This window comes from Talpa occidentalis, unplaced genomic scaffold (genome assembly GCF_014898055.3).
Source record: "Talpa occidentalis isolate TD23 unplaced genomic scaffold, MPIMG_talOcc4v2.1 talOcc4.12, whole genome shotgun sequence".
In the NCBI taxonomy this organism is placed as follows: Eukaryota; Metazoa; Chordata; class Mammalia; order Eulipotyphla; family Talpidae; genus Talpa; species Talpa occidentalis.
The window spans coordinates 75,029,207-75,046,739 of NW_023601212.1; the positions used below are offsets into that span (position 1 = coordinate 75,029,207).

At 41.3% G+C, this 17,533-nt stretch overlaps 1 protein-coding gene across 4 annotated transcripts in view; it reads right to left on the reverse strand.

Annotated features, from left to right (window-relative positions):
* GALNT17 (polypeptide N-acetylgalactosaminyltransferase 17) overlaps nucleotides 1-17,533 on the reverse strand; it is a 376,695-nt gene that overhangs the window by 335,946 nt on the left and 23,216 nt on the right. The gene's annotated exons all lie outside the window — the stretch shown is intronic.

The window sequence follows — 17,533 nt, forward strand, 5'->3', positions numbered from 1 at the left end:
TTATGAATTCTAAACCACAAGGATGTGTTCAATCCACTTACAAATACCAGTGGGTTACAAAAGTTACAACTACAGCAAAAGTGGTGTTCTCAACACAATCCAAGCAAGAGAGCACACAAAAGACTTGAAAACTCAGCCAGAGAAAAATTAAATGAATCATTTATGAGATCTTTCAAAGAAAAACTTCAGGGCTTCTTGCCTTGTAAATTAAGCTTAAACTCCTTGGTCATTTAATCAGGATGAAAGCAGCATGGAGAGGTGCTTAAATGAGTCACTCTTGACAAAGAGATGTCTCTCAGCTCCAGCTGACTGCACTGCCACAGAGCCTGCAGGCCAGCAAAAGGCTTACAAACTGTGACCAAGGCCAACAACAGCAACAACCACTGGGACTGTTTAGAAAGGCAAATTCTCAGGCCCTACCCAGACCTACTGACACACTTGGGTGGGGTTTCCATCTGGGCTTTAACAAATGTTCCACTCAGCACATAAATGAGGTGAACTCCACACTTAATTTTGACCCAGAATTTTTTTATTAGAAAGAGGGAGGTGAGCAAAAATTGTTTTTGCTGTATTTCACAGAGACCTTCTGAATGAAATACAGATAACAAAATTCCGTGATACTTTCAGCCACACCACCTGCATACACTAGGAATAAAGTGGGCTTTTTGCCCATATGAGGAACCTACCTCCCTAGCTGTGTAAGCTAAAGTGTGGTTACTCAAGAAGTTCTTCAACTTTAGAGTCTAAGGGTTCTGTATTGGCACCAGTCATTTATTGCTAGTTCAGACATCCCAGAGGAAATTCTGGAAGTTCCAAGTCTTTTGTCTTCCTCTTAATCACTCCAGTACAGCATCAGTTTTGACAGGTACAATCAATGGATCAGGATATGATAATAGGAAACTGAATCTTTCCTTTCTTGCAAAAATGCCTGTGTAAGTCATAATCTTTTCAGTTAGCTATTGCTTTGGGATGAGATAGTAGAAAAGATCTAACATTTGCTGATGGCTACTGTGTGCATATTTCTCATTCACTCCAGATTACATCCACTTTCATTCCCACTTTACAGATGAGGAATAGGTTATAGATCAAGGAATCATCTCAGGACCACACACTCTAAATCCAGAAATAAACCCACACATCTGTGGATAGTTCATTTACAACAAAGCAGATATGAGCATGCAATGGAGAAAGGAACGTCTCTTCAACAAATGGTATTGAGAAAACTGAACAGCCCCACACAAAAGAATAACACCATACCATTACCTTATACTATACACAAAAATTAATTCAAAATGTATTAAAGTCTTGAATGTATGATCTGAAATTTCTTAGGGGAAAGTGAGACAGGATATGCTCCTTGAAGTAAGCCTTAGAGATGTCTCTCAGAATTCTACTCCAATGGCAAGGGAAATAAAAGCAAAAATAAACAAACAGGACCACATCAAACTTTTGCACAGTGAAAGAAATTACCACAAAAATTAAAAGGCTACATACTTATTGGGAAAAGATATTTGCAATTCACACATTCAACAAGGGATTGGGATCCAAAATATTCACACGCTTCAACAACAAAACAATCCAATCAAAAACTGGGTGTGAGATCTGAATAAACCCTTCCCCAAAGAAGATACAGATGAATTTCAAGCACATGAAAAATGCCCACCTCTACTTCTGCACCACTCACTGAATTCAAATCAAAATCACAATGAGATTCTACCTCACACCTGTGAGGACAACCTATGTCAAAAGAAACACAAGCCCTGGAAAGCATGTGGAGAAAAGCAAACCCTTGTTCCCTATGGTGGGAATGCAAATTGCTGCAGCCTCTATGGAAAACAGCATGGAGGACCCACCAGAAATTTAAAATGTAACTACTATACGGTCCAACAATTTCTCTCCTGGTTATCTATCTGCAGAATATGAAAACACTAACTTAAAACAATATGTGCACCCCTATATTCACTGCAGCACTATACACAACAGCCAAGACAGGGAAACAATCTATATATGCCTTTCGGTGAATGACTGAATAAAGAAAATGTGGTATCTATACACAATGGAATACTACACAGCTATAGAAAAGAGATGAATTTTTGCCATTTGTTACAACATGAGAAATTGGTAGGATTATGCAAAGTGAAAATAAGTCAGAGAGAGAAAGATAAATATTGGATGATTTCACTCATGTGGAATGTAAAGAAAGAGAGCAAATGAACAAACAACAAAGATAAGCCCTTAGACTCAGATAACAAAATAGTGGTTAGTAAGAGGTGGGAGGAAAAGAGAAAGGGGTATAGGAGAGGAGGGATGGGTAGATGGGGTTTGACTGGATGTTGGTGAACAGTACTAGAAATTTGGTGGTGGGTGTGTGGTATATACATTCATCAAGATGTGAAACTATAAAACTTGTATAGAATGTAAACCAATGGCACATCAACAACAATGAAAACATTTTTAATACAACATAATCAGGTTTTAATACCAATGCATTTAGGGTTCCCAAGGTCAAAGGTCAGTGATTCTCTAGGACTCCCAGAACTGAGTATAAAGTCATGGTGATGGCTACATTTTATTACAGCAAAAACAGACAAAGCCAAATCAGCAAAGGGGAAAGCTACATGGAGTGAGGTCTATAGAGAAGGAGGGTCAAGCTTGATTGCCCAGCAAGGAGTTGTGATGACACATGTGAAATATTCTCAGGCAGAGAAGCTCATTAGAGACTCGGTGCCCAGAGTTTATATTGGGAGCTGACCACATATGTGTACCGTGTACTAAACCACCATACTTCCAGAAGGAAAGCAGTTCAGTGTAAATCATATTATTAGCACAGTTCAGATAAGTGAGCCACCTTGCTCAGCTAAGAAATGATGGGAACCCTCCCAAAATGCAAGTTCTTAAAAGCCAGGCTAAGGCCAACCTTGCAAGCAACCCCTGCAGGGACAGCGGTCAGGGCCTGCCAGGCTAACTGTTTCCTGCACACCAGGGAAGCCAGGGGCAAACACCTCTTCTCTTCCCACTGTTTACCCAGACTTAAACTTGTTCCTCCAACATCTCCCTAAAAACCCAATGCACTCCGCAGCACTTTTTAATTTCAATATACCCAGAGTCGATTACATTCCCAATATCTAGATTTCCTTTCAGAACCTGTCTTTAGTCAGCAAAATCTGTCCAATTGTCACATTGCACCTTGGGGTTTTTACTTATGGAAGTGACTGAGTGATGAGATGCATGGGAAGATCTTTATTACTTGCAATTCCAAGCTGGCCCCCGTTGTCAGGAACCCTTTGGTGCCTATGCATTACATGAGCAAGCCCATCTTCTCAGCTGGCAGAAAACTGAGTGTGGGACATCAAAAAGGCTGTCTTGCAAGGGGCACCCACCTTTTCTGCTTCTTGTTTCAGACCTGGAAGATTTCATTTTTGTGAAGTTCCCACAAAACCCATCTGCAGTGAAAATTACCAGAACAGTGTTTGTTTCTGTGGATGTGGAACTGTGAAGAGGTACAGGAGAATTTTCTGCAGTGATGAAATTATTCCACATATTGGTGGGGTGTGGGTTACATAAATGCATGTGATTTGTCCAAACTGACTAACCTGCACATTTCACTCTATATGTAAATTGCATCTCAATTTAGAAATGCAAGAAACAGAAGGACGGGTCCTCTATTGCCTGGCTTTGGACGCTGTGCAGTCTTAGCTACAGATGTGAAATTCAAGTTCAAGTCCACCATGTGCAGCTGCTTTTTCTTAATGACCAGCTGTTCCTAATGATCAGGCCTCTGGCCTCTTGAGATTCCTAGAAGTGGTTTTTAACCTTATTCATCCACAGTCCTTGTTCAAACATCCCTACATTTATATATCTGTAATATAGAAAACGATCAAAGAGAAGAAGCTCTTATTGAGGCAGAGGTGAGGCCAGACCAGCATTTCTCCCGATTCCCCCACCCCAGACCCTTGAGAGGCCTCCTGAGAGCCTGGCCACAGCATCAAGGGCCCTCTTCTTCCATTTCTTCCTGCACTAACCACTGAACTCAGTGACCAGTCAGCTCTCAGCCAAGCTCGCTCCCACCTCCCACTCTCCAACAAGCCATCTCTAGGGCCTAAGACTGCAAGCTAGTGGGTCCCCAGCTCTTTCGGATTCCCCTGGTGCCTATGTATTATACAAGCTACCCACTGTCTCCATAGAAACCTGAGTGTGGGACCATCAGAAAGTTGTCTTACAAGGGGCACCAACCCGCTCCCTCTTTTTTTGGTTGAGACCTCGTTTTTCTTTCTTCAAGATTATGGGCATGAATCAAAGCACAGGCCCTTTAAACACTGGGCTGCCCTTCCAGAAAATAAAACCTTCCATACACCTCACTTGGCTCTGGATCATTTCATGTAAGATGCACTTGTGTCCAGTGGCCCAGAGGATGTACCCAAAGCTTTGCTGCGGGCATTTCAAGGTATAAAGTGATGGGGAATCAGGCTTCCCTGGTAGCGCAAGGGGTTAAGATGCAACCTATGAAACTATCGACGGCCACCGCAGCAAAAGTTTGATCCCCGGGCAGGGAGCCACCCACATGGCACAGCAGACCTCTCCTGTCTGCTGCTCCCCTCAGCATTCCGCCTGTTCCATTCCCCACTCTGTCTCTTGTGAATCCTCTCACCTCCCTGCACCTCTGGCCTGTACCCTAGTTCTTGAATGTATAGATAAATAAATCTTTTTTAAAAATAATAAAGTGATGCAGAATCTCAATAGGCAGCACTGTCTGGACACTTCTCAAGAGAGGGCACCTGCAACCTGCAAACAGGTCAAAAGAACAAAAAACCCACGATGGAAAATGAGCAAGGGGAAAATAATAGGAAACTATGCTTGTGGCTTCTTAATAAACAAAACTATTGAGCCAGATTAACACAAATGATCTAAGTAAACAAAGCATTCAAAAGCAAGCATAACTCAGGAGGGACTTCTGAGTCCCTGCAAGTTTCTCTGCATCTTAATCCCAGCTCTTCTTACTGAGTTAATCACTTGAAGGTATCTTTCTGCGTGTCGGAGATATCCTTCCTTTTAGTGCCTTCTCACACTGCAGCTGGGTCTATTTGCCAGAGACTTAAGCTTTATTTTTTAAGTACAAAAATCCAGAAAAAAACAGGAAGGGGGCCTGGGGAACAGAGGCAGGGGAAGCTATCTCTCTGCATATTTACCTTTGGGGAAAGAACAAGGAAATAAGAGAAACACAGACTGTGTCCCAAGGGAAGGAGCTGCAGGCTACAGCAGGCCCAGTCTTTCTTGCCTTGGGGAAAATATTTATTTTCCCATTATAACATCAATCTTAACTTACAAGACTAGGTAGCTGAGTCTGTTTGCACAAGTCCAAATCCCACTTCCACTCTGGTACTGGCTAGGGAAATAATGGCTATGTCTCTTTGTTACAGAACTGAGACTGGGGTTTTGATGACATGAGGCTGATCGCCCTTCCATTATTTCTAACATGTTCACCCAAAGAGCAAAGGCAAGTATGAAGCTTGCCTGGTTGGGTGCACAGAGGTTAGGATCAAGTTCCACTTTTCCACCTGCTAATAAGCCCAAATCCAGAACGAGCCCTTATAGTCTCCTCTTAAAATATGAAGGCCATGGAGTGCTCTCACAGTAGGAGAGAAGAGATGGTAAGACAGGCCCCAGCAGGCAGGGCCCAGCTCAGCCTCTGGGTGCAGCAAGGTTGATAGGAAGCAAAAATGGCTCCTCTCATAAACCTCGTTTTCACAAGCTGCCACTCATCCCACCATAAACTGGACCCAATAGGTGTTAGATACCAATCCAAGTAGAGAGAGAAGTGTTCTGTCCTGCAGAGGAGCAAGTGGGAAGGGAGAGTAGGGAGAGAGGCAATTTTAGCTTCCGTTTTTAAATAACAAAAGGAAATTAGGCAGAAAGTATAAATGTAAGGACTTAAAGACCCATTCACTCTGTTCAAAAACTGGGATTGCATACAGTTCCTTTACAGGGATGACCAGTTTTGGAGACCCTAAACATAAAGATTATAACCAATACTATACTTAATATAAAGAGTTTAACCAACATTACTTAATATATCTGTGACATTGCAGAGGGCACACAGAATCTTGAATAATTTCTTAAAGTAATAACCCTAACAGCCAACTAAACTTTCCTGAGTGTTCATTCTACATAAAGCCTGTGGCTCAGCTTCACAAGACCCTGTGCCCAAAAGCAGTTATTATCCCCCTTTTGCAGATATAGAAACTGAGTTGTTGAAAAGTGAATAATGTGCCCAGGCCCACAGTTAGTGTGGGGAGCTGATTCCAGATTCAGAACTCTAATGTGCTGTCCTGAATTCCTGCCATCATTTTCCATACAAATTTTAGCCCTTTTGTAAGAATTAATTTATATTTCCAGTTAATGCCAACCCATTCAGCATTTGCCGGCATGGTTACACACAGAAAACTGTAAAATGGATCTTTAATAATATCTTTCATACAGTGAAGTCAAGAAAGAAAATAAGTGCACAGCCCTTTTAAAATAAGTAACTGTTTTTCATCTTGGAGAGCATCAAGATTGCCGAGTCAGGGGCCCCGAAATGAGTATCTCAAAATGTGGGGGTGGGGGCCCTTGTAAAATGCATACCATCTGAGTGGAGAAGTGGGTAAACAGCAACATCTGGATGCATGCCAGGTCCAAGCCAGCGGTGGCGGCACAGGGCGATTATTTGTTTTTAAGAGCTATGCTGGGAGCAAGTGTATGAGAACAGCAAAGCATCAGCCATGTAGAACTAGTTGGGAAAAACCCTTTGTCCAGCTGAAGAGGGCACACTCTCCCATGTGCTCAGGGTGTTCCCAAAGAAAAGACCAAGGGGGCTGGGTCAGCCATCTTCTCAGGCACAGTTTCTGCCATGGACTGTCACTAAATTGAGAAAAGCTGAACCTCTCTCTCTGCACACCTGTGTCAAAAAAAAATAACAAAAATATCATGGAATTCCATAAGTTCCACAATTCCCCAACAGCTCTGTGATTCACTGGCATGAAATTCGTATGGTGTGTTCTAAGAAACAATGACACTCTGCATCCAAAGGCCCAGCTAGCCAAGCCTAGAAATACTAAGTAGTTCATTTTTCAGAAATGTTCTTTCCTTTGCAATCCAAACAAACCCAAGAAGATCTAAGACAAAATGGCAAGATAGCCAAGATGCCCTGCTCAATGATACATGAAGCCATGAATCTGTGAGTGAGTTAGCTGATGCGCACGGCTGCATCCCAGAAGAAACTCCAATCCGTCTGCAGCTGGAGCCAGACAGCAATGCCCTCCCCAAGACACAGGATCAGCTGTAACATTTGGAAAACCTCCTCAATTGCTCATGGAGAGTCTGTGGTGGAACATGCAGTGCTCTCAGAATGTTACCCAAGAGGCTGCAGAAACAAGGCTTTGCAGTTTAAGTGAAGTAATAAAGTAGATATCCTACAAATGTTAACTCATGATTAATGATCCCAAAGACATCTTTCTTTTGACTGTGGTAGACAAGACTGGGAGAAAAACACTCCTATACAATCAGCCTTAAGGTACAAAGGGCAGACGGCAGAAAGTTCTCGTGACTTTGAGCAGTTGGTTCTTAAAGAGCAGCCTCGGCCAGAGGCATCAGCGTGATTTGTCAGAAATACAAATTTAGGGACCCACTCCAAAACTTACCGAGTTATTAGCTGGGACCCAATTGCCTTTCAGGTGTGCACATAAGATGGAAAAGACTGAATTCAGTGGTTTGTAAGCAAGCATCATCCCTGACCTTCTCCCTGTCGCCATTCATTGTATTCCAGCCGATATTAATTCAACACTTATGTATCAGATGCAGTGAAAGGCACAGGTGTCAAGAATGAATAAAGCGGCTACTCTTGGCTCTTGCTTTTCTTTTCTCTCTTACATCCAGCTCCCATTTCCTCACAGTATCTGTCTACATTTCATTTCCACAACAATCATGTTCAGCACATCACACCTGGCATACTGCATCTGCTTCCCAAACTGGGCTCCTTGTCTCTGTTCTTCCCCAGGACTGTCTTTCATTGTGACAGTGCTGCCCCCTTGGCACAGAAGTCCTCTACCCACACACTGCAGTGGTCCCCACAGCACCCCCATCTGGTCCCAAACACCTGCAGTTGACTTTCATGGTCTCCAAATTCTTTCTCAAATCTGTCTGCCTCGGCTTTGAGCCGTTTTTACTCCCCCACTGAAATAAAGCTGAACAGAGCCATGATCTATGTCTCCCCAGGTGTGCAGGAGTGTAAGGAAACATGGTGGATGTCACGGTTAGGGCGAGCCACTTAACACACCCGCTTCAGTCTTCCATCCACAGTAGGGTGATTTAAGAACCACTATACATTCACAATGTGTTGTAGTCAGTTTGGGTTGCTATAACAAACTGCCATAAACTGGAAGCTCTAAACAACAAATATTCATTTCTTACAGGCCTGGGGGCTGGGAAATTCAGGACCAAGGTGCCAGCAGATCTGGTGTCTGGTTGGGTCCAAGTCCCAGTGGAAGCAACATGGGGTACTCAGCTCTTTTTTGCCTCCTGCCACTAGCCTCCACAGCTGCAACCTGCAGCTTTGCTTTCCTCCCCGGTTTCATTGCCCATACATGATAATGTGTTGTTGTGGAAGGCACTTGGGAGAGTGGGCACAGGCTTGTGCACCTGTAATTGCAGACACTTGGGGGGAGAGGCCAGAGCACACAGAACATGCACATATGTAAATACAGACACCTGGGCCAACAAGCAAGGGAGAAAAGGGGAGATTCCTAGGGGCTGGGGCTCAGTTGCCATCTGCCTGCCTCCCTGTCTCCCTGCCTGCTGGTCTGCTTGTGAGTCCAGTCCCCTAATTCAGCATTAAAGGCATGTTAAAGATACCAAAGGCTTGAAAATTCTCTTTTCATCTGCCTGAATTAACAATGGTCCTGCCCGGCCTGGGGTGGCTGCACATCACCCTGTCTGCAGATGGCATTCTTCTTACCTTCTCACAGAGAATACTGCTCTCTGTCTCTCCTTATAAAGACACAATCCTATTCATGAGGATTCCACCCTGGTGACATAATAAAAACCCCAAAGGCCTCATCTCCAAAAAGTATCACATCAGGAATAGGAATTAGGATTTCAACCTATGAATGGGGGTTGGGCACAAACATTCAGTCCATAACACATGGGTATTCTGAGGGTCAAAGTGAAATTTGAAAGCAATCTGTAAAATATAAAGCATGAAATAGCCTTATTTCCTACCATTCATCTTCAAATGACTTCTTAATAAAACACAAAAACTCATTATTATCTTGATTGCAGTGATAGTTTAGGGGTAAAAAATATATATTAGAACTACCTATTTATATGCTTTAAATGTGTTCAATTTTTATTTCTCATTGATACCTCAGTAAATCTGTTTTAAAAATACATCTCATAGTTGACTCTAGTTTCCATTAATATTAGAGTAGCTAATGCCAATTAACCCTCCTGCAGGTAATAATTATCAAATCTTCAAAAAATGTATTTTAAAAAATATTTATTTAGAATGGAGAGGGACCAAAAACAGGCAAAACCAGGTAAGCCCTTTCTACCCTTGAAAGACAACTGCAGAGGGTAAGATTTGTGAGTCTGCAGCAGCCTTTTGCCTAAGGGAACTCCCCAATTTCAATGCATCTAGAAGTGGCAGAAAGCCATGGCCTTAACTGAATTGAGGTATCAGAGGAAAACGTGGTATCTAGAAAAACAGCCAGAAAGTTAGAAGTGAAATCCTGGGAGGGAGGCAACTGCAGATGGGGTGAGCTCATAAATCTGTATAAATCCGCCTGCATCCCTGGGTGGCTTCTAAACTGTGCTTGAATAAGAGACACCATGGTGGGGGCACAGGAAAGGGGGTGAAGAAGCAGAAGCCAGAAGTTGAAAGAAATAAATGAAGAGGTCATCTGTTGCCAAGCACAAGGGACCGAGTTTGGAGTTTGAGTCAAGTCAACTATCTGTTAGAATAAAAATCCTGTTGAAAGGCAGCATGGGTTCCAGAATCTCTATAATATGTATTTACTATGTCTAGCAACTGATTAAAAATCACCAAATATGCAAAGAAAGAGAAAATATAGCCCATCTTGTAGAAAAAAATTGAAAAGCTAACCCAAAAATGGCCCAGATATTAAAATTAATAGATAAGCACTTTAAAGCAGGTATTACACAGATATTCGAGAATTTTAAATGAAAACGTAACACATAGATGGGGGAAATCTCAGTCCCAAAATTAGATACTATGAAAAGGGAACTAAAGGTGAATTTTAGAAGTGAAAAGCACAATACTTCAATGGGACTGATAGCAGATTGGAGCAGAAAACTCAGTGAACTTCAAGATAGATCAATAGAAACCATCCAATCTGTTGAACAGAGGTGAAGAAAAAGAAAAGTGAAGAAAAAGTAACCATTTCAGAGACCTACATGGCACTATCCATCAACTCAACTTATTTGGTGTCTCAGGGAAAAGGAGACAGAGAGAGAATGGGGAAAAAAAGTAAGAAAAAGGCCTAAAACATCCAAATTTAGTCAAAGATGAACCTGCAGATTTAAGAAACTCAACAAAATCGAAGCAGGATAAATATAAAGAAAAGTATATATAGGCAATCTGCTGGAAAAAAAAATGAAATCTTGAAAACAAAGGAAAATGAGCTATCACATATGATATGAATTAAAGGAGACTTTTCATATGAAGCCCAGAAAATAGTGGAACAGTATCTACAAAGTGCCTAGTAAAAAACCGGTTCACCCAGAATTCAACATGCATCAAAACAAGTCTTCAAAAATAAAAATGAAATAAAGACATTTTGGAATGAACAAAATTGAAGAATTTATCACAGGCAGACACACAGGGCAAAAAATTCTAAAGGAATTTCTTCAACTTGAGGGAAATGACTCCAGATGGAAACAAATTTACAGAAATGCACGTATATCACTGGAAAAGAATTGTATACAGGGGCCTCTGGATGAAAAACAGAGGACTACTGGAAAACACATGTTCCAGAAGATTATCTAAATCTTCGAGCAAATGAATTTTATTCTTTTGGTTTATTTTTCTTAAAAAGAAATTCTAAATCAACCTTGGTGTTGTTTAAAAGTGTAATAACTCTTTCCACAATATTTTGAAAGTTTTGACGTAAAAATGTCACCAACGGCTGATTTAACCATGTAGTCTCTAGTCTCGTATGAGCTGGACAGCTCTACTCAAGTTTTCTCATAAAATTAAATGCCTATACAGTCAGGAAAAATAACAGAATAATTTTAAGATAATTCTAAGATAATTAGGTAAATTACGTTGCAGAAACTATAAGCATGCTTATAGAAGCAGATTGCTGGTAAAAAGAAGAGTAATTTAGAATAAAATGCACCTCTGTCCTATTCCTTGTTCTTCTTTTTCCTCTTCATGCTATTACTTGAACTGAAATGTCTCTCCCATTATCTCCCTCATCTCTGTGCATCCAACTCTACTTACCTTTCAAAGCACAGCAAATGCCCTCTTCTCAATGACACATCCCCTCTCTCCCCAGGCAGAAGCACGCCTCCCTCCAGGGAACTCTGTCAGCACTTTGTGCTTTCTAACATGAATTACGGTCATTTGTGTACAAACTACAGGCAGAATATGCAGAATAAACTCAGCATCACAAACACTCAGACAGGGGGACACTACATCAGGGCTCAGATGTGCGGTGCCTGAAGTGAGGAGTGGGGTGGGGTGATTTCTGGGCCACTTGTGACTGAAGAGTGATACAGGGCAGGGATATCTGGGCGCCAGCTCTGGCTCTACCCCAGGGAAGATGGGAGGGGATGAAACTGTTCATGCTCAGTTTGATTTGGGAACCAAAGAAGCTCAGTGGGTATCAATGCCCCATAACATGTGAGGACAGTGGTGTGGCCTCCCCTCTTAGACAGAACTCCATGTGCTCCAGAAGGGCACCCAGAGGCGAGAAAAAACCCAGTAGACACACTTTAATCCTGCTCATGCTCAAGTGCTCAGAATTCTGTCTCCTTGGAGCTTAGCACCAGCACGTGGCCCCGGGCACAATCACCCCTTCTAAACACAAAGCTCTTTAGCTTGATGCTGGTGTTTGGTTTATACTTGAATTCTTTAGGTCCCAGGTGCTCAAAAATGCTTGCTGGATGAATCTGATAAATGTTAGGTCCTGATTTACTTCCCTAAGTCCAATGAGTGAGTGCTATGCTGAGCATCCCAGCAGCCTGGGAGCCGGCTAGATAGCTTTGAGGACTCAGCTCAAAGCTATCAAAAACTACTGGGAGACTCATAGTCTGTTCCAAGAAATTGTTCTGATGCAGGATTTCCTAATGAATCCATGGGACCCCAAACCAACTCCTTCCTCATCACCTCCTTTTGCCAACTTGGCCTGTCCCTCAACCCACATGTGCCCTTTCTTTGAATGATCCCCTTTATTCTAGAGGTGCAAGGTCACCTGACTGCCTGCTCTTCCTCATTCCCCACACTGCCCACATCCAGGTATCTTTTTAGTCACTTTCCAAAAATGGGGAACAGCAATATTTTCACTCACATACTTTTCTAGAATCCTGCCACTCCCCATCAAGAGATGTCTTGATTGGGCCTCCCTGGTGGCGCAAGGGGTTGAGCACCACACTATGAAGCAATCTGCAGCCTCTGAAGCACGAGTTCAATCCCCGGCTGGCCAGGGAGCAACCCACATGGTGCAGCAGACCTCTTCTGTCTCGCCCACTGCTCCCCTCAGCAATGTGTTTCAGTCAGTCTGCCTGTTCTGCTCCCCACTCTGTCTCTCGTGAATCCTCTCACCCCCTGCATCTCTGGACTCTACCCTGGCTCCTGTATGCATAAATAAATAAATCTTTAAAAAAAAATGCCTTGATAACCTGAATGTGGTGAAAGTAAGAGCCAAGACCTCAGATGCTACATTATAAATCCTGTATCATTTCACCTGGTGTTGGTGTTCTTACCATTCTCTTTCATATTCTCTCTCCCTCTCTCTCTCTCTTTCTCTCTCCCCACCCCTGCCTCCCTCTCTCCCTCCCTCTCCCCTTCTCCCAACCCTCCATCACCCTTATAATCCAGACACCATTGTTTTGAAGAATCCCAGGCCATATGGTGAGGCCACAGTTGTTCCAAATCAGATCTTGGCTAACAGCCACGATCTGGCAGCTGAATGTATGTGAGCAAGGCTTCAGAAGACTGCAGACCCCTGTTTTAAGTCATTACAGATGACTCTAGGTAGAGAGAACAAGCTAGCTCTGCCCAAATTGCAGATTTGTAAGCAAAATAAACACTGACATTATTTTAAGCCACTACATTTGTGACCATCTGTTACAGAGTCATAATCACTGGAGCATCCTCATAAATATCTGCGTCTTCTGTTTTCCAACCCAGTGGTCAAACTTTTGTTCTTTCTACCACCACTTCTCACCTCAACAATTTCAACAGACACTCGATGAGTCTTATATGAGACTACAGACAGGAAGGAAATATTTCTGGACTCTTACAATCTACTCCTAAACCTGCCAAAGTTCATCAGTAATTTGCTGAACACGCAGACCTTTACCTCTTTTTAATTTCTTGGTCTCCTTCCAAAATTCTTCCTATATCCCATTTTTTTCTGTCCTATGTGGTTTTCTCCTATTTTTCAATACCTGTCCAAAAATCCCTCTCCCATTAACATACTGAGGTTACCCCAGTAGCTGAGAAGAGTCAAGCAAGATCATGTGGGTGAACGGGAGAGAGGGGGGAGGGGGGAGGGGTTGTGTCCTCTCAAGAAAGTAGAGCCAAACCAAATGGAAAATGAATAATAATCAAGGAAAACACTCTAGAAACTTTCATTCAAGTTGCTCTAGCTGTAAAACTTCCATAATCTCACATTCCTCCAATACTGCTTTCCTCTTTACAAATGTGATCGCAACGATTAGTAAAACAAAAGTCATTACCAAGCCCAGCAACAACTCTGGAGATGATTTACAACACATGCAGTTGCACTTCCACACTCAACCACACAGCGTGTATTTCTAATATAGTTACCAGCAACTCCCAGTTGTCTCTGGCAACATCCCAGAATCTTTTTCAAATAAAGCAAAAGTAAATAGCACAAAATTTCAAAATTAAAAAAATCTTTTGGCACTACATAGTCAATTTCATTACAGTGGGATGCAATTCTCCAAATTGTTCAAATAGATTAAAGCCCAGTCTACATTCATTTTACATTCTATGATGGCTACAAATCATAAGGCACAAATCACAGAGAATTGGGCAAAGCACACTGTAATGATAATGAGTAAATTTACCTCCCCAAATCAGTAACTTGCGTAATTGGGACTCCAAAATTTCTAATGAGAATATTTTTAATGAGACATAAATTCCCTTTTTAAAATAACTTCATAGATACCCTATCTACTATATTTTTCTTTACTTCTGTTCTTCCTTCAAAATCACTAGGTACATTAAGGGCAGGAATTTCCACAGAGGCTTCCTATTAATCACATATTTGGCAATTTTGCCTCCGCCTCATCTAGCAATAAAAGTGGAAAAAGAGGGCCTCCCCAGTGGCACAGCAGTTGAGCGCTGGGTTGCGAAGCTGCCCGCGGCCTCTGTGGCGCCAGTTCAATTCCCGGTTGCTCCCCAGCCACCAGAGGAGGGTCCCACATGGTGCGCAGACCTCTCCTGCCACCCCCTGCTCCCCTCAGCAGTGAACTTCGGTCCTTCTGCCTGCTCTGCTCCCCGCTCTGACTCTGGTGAATTCTCTCACCCTCCTGCGCTTCTGACTATACCCGTGCTTGTATAAATAAATAAAATAAATCTTTAAAAAAAAAGCGGAAAAAGAAAAAATAACTAAATGATACAGATTACTTAAAATGGCCAATAGGTTCAATGACATTTGTTTAATAAACTTTCATTAAAAAGCAAAGTTCTGGGCCATATATTCTCATACCTGTATTTCCTGGTGAGAAATTTATCACAAAACATCAATTATTTGGGGGGGCAATTTACCACCTACTTAGTCATCCATTTCTCTTTGTTAAAATACCAGGCACCCCATCTTTATCATACACATGTGTGCACATGAACACACACTCAATAGTAAAGATAAGCTAACTTTTATATACTGTCCTCAATCTTTAAGCAGATTATCTCCTCCATTGATTTATGTCTTTGGAGGGAAAAAGGAGGAAACAGAAACCTATATATTCTTAGGGAAAGGGAAAATTTCACTTTCATTCATTGAGTTATTATATAAACAAATACAGACAGGGCAATATAGAAGCAAGACTTAGCCATAATCCTCAAAGAGAATATAGCCAAATGGGAAAGTGAAACAATAGGCTGTAAGTTATTCCAGGTATTCAAGCAAGGTGTTATAAATTCAATATAACAAAGAGGTCTCTGGATAGACAGGACTTGTGCTTACATGTAAAAGGTCAAAGGGTCTGGTTAGGGCAACTTCCATCTAAAGATATCAGAAATCATCATATAAAATTTAAGTCAATTTTTCAACAAATGAAGCTGGAATAATTGGAATTCATATGAAAAAACACACTTCATAACTTGCATCATATACAAAATTTAACTAAAATGGATCAAAGATACAAATATAAAGCCTAAAACTATGAAACATAAAGTAAAAGATGGAATAAAACCTTTGTGACAATGAATTAGGGCAACATTCTTTACATGTGATAGCAAAAGCATGAACCATCAAAGAATGAACTGAAAAACTGAATCTCCTCAAAATTTAAAACATCTCTTTAAAAGACACTTTTAAAGGAACGAAAGTATAAGTCTCAGACTGGCAGAAAATATTTGTCAATCTGGTAAAAGACTTGTGCCCAGAATATATGAAAAACTCTCAAAACTCAATGTGAGGAAATTAAGATAGACTATAGGCAAATATTTAAGCAGAAAGATACACTAAGAAGATACACCAGTGAAAATTAAGCATACGAAAAGCTGACCAACATCATACGTTATTAGAGAAAAGCAAATTAAAGCTACAGGGAGATATCACTACACACACTAAAATGACTAAAATCTAGAAGTGTTGACAAAGACACAACCCACTGCCGGTGGGAATATAAAATGGAAAACAGGCTGGCAGCTTCATCAAGGATAGACAGACATCTGATGCAAGACCTAAGCATTCCTCACCTACATATTTACCTAAATAAAATGAAAGTCTTCATCCATACAAAGAATTGTCCGTGAATGTTCATAGCTTTTTTATTTGGAACACCCCTAATGTGGATACAATTCAAATGTCCATCAATAAGAGAATGGATGAATGAACTATTGTCTAGACATACAATGGAATATACTCAGCAATAACAAGGAATGAATTATTGATACATCCTACGGCATGGGTGAATCTCAAAATAATTACGCTAAAAGATATCAGTCAAAAAAGAATGCATATTATATCCTCTTTCTACCCTTTAAACACATGCAGTTAATTGTTATGTTCACTCTACCTCAACAAAGCTGAGGTAGGAAAAACTTTAAAAGTCCAGGTAAGTATAAAGAAATGGAACAAATTTCTGAACAATTCTAATGGGTATTACCTCCATTTTACACATGAGGAAATTTAGAGTTACTTGCCAAGAAAACAAAGGATGGACTTGGGCCCTATCAAACTGCCCTATGCAAAGCACCAAAATTAACTTGCAAAAGAAAAATCAACTAACACTCACTATGAAATTGAACTATAAGACTTCCCTGAAGTCCCGGCCTAGTCAACCAGGGCTGGGTGTGGCTTCCGCAGAGGCCCTCCCTCTGTGGGCTCAGCCCCTCCACTCAGGGAGCGAGCGTGGTCTGGACTCAATTTCTGGCTCATCGCTATGCCTGAATAAATTCAACAGGCTGATTTCAACACTGAAGGCAAGTCCAGCCAATTCCATGTGTAATACAAAGGAAAACAGTTTTCAGGGTTGAAATGAAGTATCTATTTCGATAAGCTAATCAACAGTGCAGGACTCAAACCAGCTCTTCAATTTCAAGTGCAGTCTTCCTCCTAATCAATACCTGTTCTTCTCCCCACACAGTGCCAACCCAGCTCCTTCCAAGCCTGGAAACACCCACTGCCCAGTTATTTTGAGCTTTGGCTCATCAATGTAAAGAGAATTATTTTTCAAGCTTTTCAAGCTTTTCTTATTTTTCATATTCATCTTCTTGAAGTAGGTCACTCTTTCATGAGCCTCAGCTTCTCTTTGAGCTGACTCCCTGTTTATCCATATCTTCCCTAATAGGAACGTGTAATGCATTCAGAGTGTGAAATCTAATTCCAGTTAATTTTATTGATTCCTTTCATGGGCTTCTTATTTCTTATGCTAATTCATGTTTATTTCAAAAAGCGAAAACAAAACAGCCTTTTTGGAGAGAATGCCATCAAAAATCTATGAAAAGCCACCACATTTTTATTCAATTATAAATGAACTATGCAATATTTAAATTACTCACTAGAAATAAAAGCAGCTTTTAATCCATTTCAGAACACAGCAAACTTCCTTAGATAACTTT